This window comes from Tupaia chinensis, unplaced genomic scaffold, assembly GCF_000334495.1.
Source record: "Tupaia chinensis unplaced genomic scaffold, TupChi_1.0 Scaffold000186_1, whole genome shotgun sequence".
In the NCBI taxonomy this organism is placed as follows: Eukaryota; Metazoa; Chordata; class Mammalia; order Scandentia; family Tupaiidae; genus Tupaia; species Tupaia belangeri.
Window position 1 is genome coordinate 714,353 of NW_006159661.1, and position 6,729 is coordinate 721,081.

Consider the following 6,729-nt stretch of genomic DNA (forward strand, 5'->3'; position numbering starts at 1 on the left):
GTGGGAATCCAGCACCTTAACCACCATACCACCTGCTGGCCTCTAATCCTTATTTTTAAAAAAACTTTTTTTTTTTTTTTGAGTTTTTTTGTCATAGGGTGTGTGCTCTTGCCAGAGAGACAGAGACAAAAAGGGAGAAATCACCTCTCAGGGAGGATGGTCACAGTGCAGTCCCTTTTCCTCGGGATTTTGGACACCCATGCACACATGCCTGTCATGAGTTTTAAGCCTTCCAGTTGGGGACTCACACTGCAGTTTGCCACATGAGAGTCCAGCTCCTTAACAACTACACCACCTGCTGGCCCTGAAACTTAACCCTTATTATGCCATTGATCAGAGACAGGTTTATTATCTTTTTTCTTTTTAAGATTTATTATTCATTCATTCCTTCATTTTAATTTGAGAAGAGAGAGAGAAAGGAAATTGAGAAAGCGAGCCACCAGGTCCAGGTCTCGAACCATGGTCGGCCATGAGGGGGTGTCCAGTGCCTTAACCACCACGCCACCTGGTAGTCCCGACAGGTTTATATCTTTGTTCCAGTTTGTATGATGCTTGAGAGTTTATGTACTGGATTTTGTTTTAAAATGCCTTTGTAAGAATTTGGGAACAAAATTAAGGTTGAAAATCTTCAGGGTTTCCTTTCACTACCCTGCTTTAAACTGCCTTGCAAGTAAAGCAAATACATATTGTAAAACCAGTTTCAGGTCCAGCCCAGTGATGCATTCAGTAGCAAACTGAACTGCTGAGCTGGATGATCACAGGTTTAGATCTCCCAGTTGGCCTGAAAACACGTAAGATCCTGAGCAGCTGGAGATCTGAAAGAAAGGAATGGGAGCATGAAGGGACCCTGTTGAGGGTCCTCTTTTCTCATACCCATGTTCCCTAAACAAAAAGACTTTGGAGCCAGCAGTGGCATGATGATTAAGGCTAAGCTGGACTCCCACATGGCTGACCATGGTTTGAGTCCCGGGCCTGGCAGCTTGATAATCATGCCAGGCTTGTGTGTGTGCACTCCCAAAATCCCAGGAGGAGAATAGAATGGAGAAAAAGGGGTGTGGGCACATGAAACTGAGTTAATTTTTCTTGTAAGTCATTAACTGCATTTGATGAAATCACTGATTTGTATTTAATTGGGTTTTTGAGTCTTTGCCAAACTTTGCATTTCTTTGATAACTCCAACAGATGTTACCTTACGGTTTCTAAAGGATAAGATAGTAAAGGCTGCGTATTCCATAACAGAAATGCTTGGGACCAGAAGTGTTTTAGAATTTTTCCCCCCCTAATTTTGGAATATTTCTTATATTCACTATACCCTTATTGCTGCTTAATTAGGTTGTGGTTTTAGGGCCATCTGGTGTAAGCTCATTGATCTATGTAGAGTTTGTGATGTGAAAATGAGTTGAAGCATGGATAGCTTTATTAAAATCTTGAAAAATCAGCTGTTGGGAATCCAAGTTTAAATGTTCATGTTATGGATTTTTGATTCTGTGAAATACCAGCTGGAAAGATGGAACTTCTTTGTTAAATACTGCCCAGTTGGGACCAGCAGCTAGCGTAGGCTATGTTGCTGGACTCCCATGTAGTCAACCACGGTTCGAGTCCCCGACCTAAACTCACGCCAGGCGCTTGTGCATGCATGCCCAGGATCCCGAGAGGAGAATGGAGGAGAAGGGATTGTGGCGTGGCCATCCCCCCTGGGGGATGATTTCTCGCTGTCTGTCTGTCTCTATCTGGCGAGCGCGTGCGCCCTATAGCAAAAACCTCTCCAACAAAGAAAAAGAAAAAAAAAATACTGCCCAGTTAACTGAAATAACACCCCAGTATGTTAAATCAGTTAAGTGAAATAGCATCCTGTTCATCTGTTGAAGTTGTATTACGTTATGAAATAGGATGTGCTTACACAGTGCCCAATAAGTTTACTGGTTTGTTGCTTTTATGGCATTAGGTTTTTTTGGAAAATACTTACTTGAATATTTGGCCTTGTTTTTTGCTATATTATTTGCTCAATGACACTATTTCCTTTATCTTTGAATAGTCTTTGTTGCTTAAAGAGGACCTATTAACAATGGAATAAAATAATTTTGTTGAATACTACGAATTTTGACTTATATTACTTGCATAGAATGATTTATTGCTTTGTGATGTGTCTCTGGCATGAACATTCATTTGCAAACACTGTTATATAAGATCTTTCTGGTAGTCATGTTGATAATAGCAATCCTCACCCCTCCAATACCTGCAATCTTCAGGAAATCTATCAGAAGAGAATAGTGAGCATGCTAATAAAAGTGCTATTCCTTGTGTCTTGGTAACACAGGTGCCTGCTTCCAAGAAAATACTGTCTTTCAGGTTATTAAAGATAGTTTTCAATATGCATCTATTAAAATTCTGTTTAATTTTTACAATTTGTATGTTATAATTTGAACATTTCAGCCTCATGCTTGTTGATTTATATATTACCTGTATTTCATACATTCCTCCTTTAGAATTTAAATATTATTTTTATATATAATGTATATGTAATACACAGGCGATAGAAGAATTGTGTCCTCAGCAGAAAGCTCTCTTTTTTTTTTTATAAGGCCCAAGCTCTTCGAATTTTTTTTTATTTATTTATTAATTCACTTTACACCATCACAACACACAAATGAATTTTCCATCCAAAATACACTGTGCATTGTCGGAAAGCTCTCTTTTCACTGAAAGGCAAGAATGTTAGGTACATTGTTGCATAGTTGACTACTGTCTTAAGGAATGGGCTTATATATCTTTAACTCTAAACTGTCAGTAAAGTTTGTGGAATTGGCTATTCTGACGCTATGAAAAATGTCTCTACTCAGTCATAGGATATGTTCAGAAGAGTTGTTTCCCACTCTTTAATAATTCGACTGGGAGGTAAAATAAAATATGCACATTGTGCTTATTGCCCCAGTTTTATTCTGAAATTAAAGATAGAGCACCTTTGTCTAAGGATGGTGTCTTTTTATTTTTTTTAAAGAATTGTTTTATTTAACATCCATTTTATTTATTTATTTTTAAATCTGACTAGAGAGGGACAGAGTGAGGGGGAGTGAGTGGGAAAGTGAGAAAGAAAGTTGTCAGGTCCAGGACTTGAACTGTGGTCGGCCATGTGGGAGACCAGTGTCCTTAACCACCACCACCTGCTGGCCCCAAAGGACAGTGCTCTTTTTTTATCTTTGTTTATTGCCTTTCCAAGATTTCACAGATTTTTAAGTCCAAATTATGAGTTTAATGGAACAGATACACTTGTGCACTATAGATACATTAGGAATTAGGCTCTTATGTAGAATTTTACCTTACAGAGTTTTAAGCCATGTTGTATAGAGGGACTGACAATCCATACGAGAGAGCCTATGGAAAGAAAACATGGAAAGACTCAGCAAACTGTACTCTTAAGTGTATTATTATTTTTTTGAGAGATTTTTGCCATAGGGGATGTGTGCTCACCAGACAGACAGCAAGAAATCTCCTCCCACCCCAGGGGGGATGGCCTTGCCACAATCCCTTCTTCTTCATTCTCCTCTTGGAATTTTGGACATACACATGCACCTGGCTGGTGGATCTGATACTTGAACTGTGGTCAGTCACGTAGGAATCCAACAACTTAACCACTGTGCCACATGCTGACCCCATTATTTTTAGATTTTTGCCATAGGGCACACACACTAGCCACAGAGACAAAGAGAAAGTGAGAAATCACCCCCGCCCCCCCAGGGGGCATGGCCACATAGCAGTCCCTTCTCTTTCATTTTCCCTTTGGGATTTTGGGCACGCACACATAAGGGCATGGCATGTCCTGCAAGCCACCAGGTCCATGACTTGAATCACAGAGTCAGCCGTGCAGGAGTCCAGTGCCTTAACCAGCATGCCACCTGCTGGCTTACCTTTAAGCGTATTTGTAAATCATATTTGAGAATGATTTAATAATTAGGATGAATAATGTTTAATGCCAATAGATAAAGTTAAGCTGGCTTTTTAGTTTTCTGTGAGGAAATGGGGGATTAAAGGAAAGTCCTTACTAAACAGAAATAATCAAGTCCTGTATCACAAAATGGTATCTTAATGAAAATAATCAAACCCTGCAGCCCAAGATGGTATCTTAACACACCCTTGATTACTATCAAAGAATTTTGAGATGAGTTATTTTCAACATAAGATGAATGTTTTGTTTTTAATTATTGAAATTGACTTTTAGAAGGCTAAATCTTACTTTATTTCTAGGACAAGAAAAGGAAACATGGATGAAGCTAACTAAAGTTCACCTTCCACCATAATTCAGAAGAATCCTTAGCCCAGGAATGCTGGAATCATAGTCCCTTTTCAGGTCAGTCAGCATCTATTCATTATTTATGATTACAGCTGAAGTGTTCTTTTTAGCCATTTTTCCTGATTCTGATTCCAATGATTAATGAGCATAAGTAATGGTCCCAATGTCTTGAGTTAGAATTTCTCGTGACTGTCTTACAGCTGAAGGTGACACCACTATAGCTCAATCTTTGCCCGGAAACACGTCATTTATTGCCCTTATGTTTCTGAGCAAGGCTTTACGGCGATTTCCAGCTTCCAGTTGTCCTCCTCTTTGCTTACTTACAGTTATGTGTAGGTTGGCTTGTCTTTGGGTAAAATTGAACTGAAAGCAGAGATGACATATTAAAGAGATTTTATTTGCAAATGAAAAAAAAATTCCTATTAGTTTTTGGTGATGTGAAACTTAAATTTTAATCTTACATTTTTTTGGTAAAGTATATAATCTTAAAAAAGGTATGTTGTAAAATCTGATCCATGCTAGCCTTATTTCACCCTCTATGCTATCCACTTGTGGAGAGGGATCATGATTTTTCTGTTCATATGTCAAACAAAATACCTTATGTACATTTACGTTAGTGTAACCTTTATGACTAAATGTTAGTATAAGTATATTATCATCCAAATGGGTCCAAAGAGGGCTCTTTCTTCCTTAACCACTTTATCTGTTGGTGGTAAGTATCCTTTACCCTTGCTGGCAACCAGGAGTCAAATGCAGGCTCTCCAAGTAGGACACACAGAGACCTACTGATCAGAACATCCATTTTAATAAGACCCTAGGGAATTGTGTGCATAGTTTCAGAATCACCAATACCATACCCTTGAGGAGTATCACCCTGTAAAATATCTAACCCACTTCATGCAGCACCAGAATTTGGTAACTGTTTTTTGTAGTGTAATCCAGCTCTAGAAAATGAACCTTGGTCAACAGTTCTTAGTCCTGGCCCATAGATCAGTGCTACCATCATCTGGGAACTTGTTAATAAGATACACATTTGCAAAATGACAGCAGTTTCCAGAATTACTACACTGCTTTGATGAAGTACCTTTGAACCCCTTTCTGACAGCAGACCCCAACCACTCCTAGCCTTCTGATTGGACACTCAGGGTGTAGGACCCAGTGATTTTTTTTAAATTTGAAAATAAACCACTACTAGTGGTTCTACCAGAGAATTACTGGCCTAGGAAATTACACACAGAGCTGCCCTTTAAAATATGTTTACAGAGAATAACGTAATTCTGTGGATAATTTGATGGGATTACATTTTAGGTTGTGTGAAAGGGTCTTCAGAAGTTCATAGAAAATTCTTACTATGAAAAAACTATGCATGGATTTCAAAATTTTATTGCACCAAAATAAACTCATACTTTAATTCTATTTTCCATAAACTTAAAAACAACCTCAAATATGTTTGTAGGTTTCTTACATAAAATGTGAAGAAATAATTTCCAAAATACACTGGTAATGAAAAAAATGTATTGAGGGTACCAGCAGCTGGCGTAATGACTATGTTGCTGGGCTCCCATGTAGTCAACCGTGGTTCGAGTCCTGGACCCGGTGGCTTAAACTCACACCAGGCAAATGTGCATGTGTGCCCAAGATCCCAAGAGGAGAATGGAGGAGAAGGGATTGCAGCATGGCCATCCCTTCTGGGGGTGATTTCTCACTTTATGTCTGTCTTTTGGGCGAGTGCACACGTCCTGTAGCAAAAATCTCTCCAAAAAAAGGTATTGATACATAAACTATCAGTGCCACAGATCACAGCTGTAGCATTATGTGTACTTGGGAAGTAAAGGAAGGATAGATTTGTCAGTGGAACTTTATTTTCCTCCTACAGAGCACACGTGCTTACCAGATAGAGGAGGAGAAAAATGAGAAATTTCGCTGCAGTCCTTTCTTCATTCTTCTCTTGGGATTATGGACCCGGGTGCATATATGCCTGGCATATTTTTCAGGCTATTGAGTCTGGAATGTGAATGGCGAGCCATGCGAGACCCAGCACCCTAATCACCGCTCCACCTGCTGGCTCGTTGGCAGTTCAGGAGTCCGATTCTATGTGTCTGACCACTGTTTGAGTCCTGGCCCTAGTGTCATGAAAAACATGCCAGGTACATGTTCATGCTGAAAATTCTGATGGGATGGAGAGAGTATCACCCTGTAAAATATCTAACCCACTTCATGCAGCACCAGAATTTGGTAACTGTTTTTTGTAGTGTAATCCAGCTCTAGAAAATGAACCTTGGTCAACAGTTCTTAGTCCTGGCCCATAGATCAGTGCTACCATCATCTGGGAACTTGTTAATAAGATACACATTTGCAAAATGACAGCAGTTTCCAGAATTACTACACTGCTTTGATGAAGTACCTTTGAACCCCTTTCTGACAGCAGACCCCAACCACTC

The 6,729-nt window shown here is 39.4% G+C and overlaps 2 non-coding genes across 2 annotated transcripts; both read left to right on the forward strand.

Moving 5' to 3' along the window:
• The first annotated feature begins 5,329 nt into the window (after positions 1–5,329).
• Positions 5,330–5,409, forward strand: LOC114007515 (small nucleolar RNA MBII-202). The gene has a single exon (XR_003549126.1). It is a non-coding gene; the product is annotated as a small nucleolar RNA MBII-202 (small nucleolar RNA).
• A 1,240-nt stretch (positions 5,410–6,649) lies between these two features.
• LOC114007516 (small nucleolar RNA MBII-202) lies at positions 6,650–6,729 on the forward strand. The gene has a single exon (XR_003549127.1). It is a non-coding gene; the product is annotated as a small nucleolar RNA MBII-202 (small nucleolar RNA).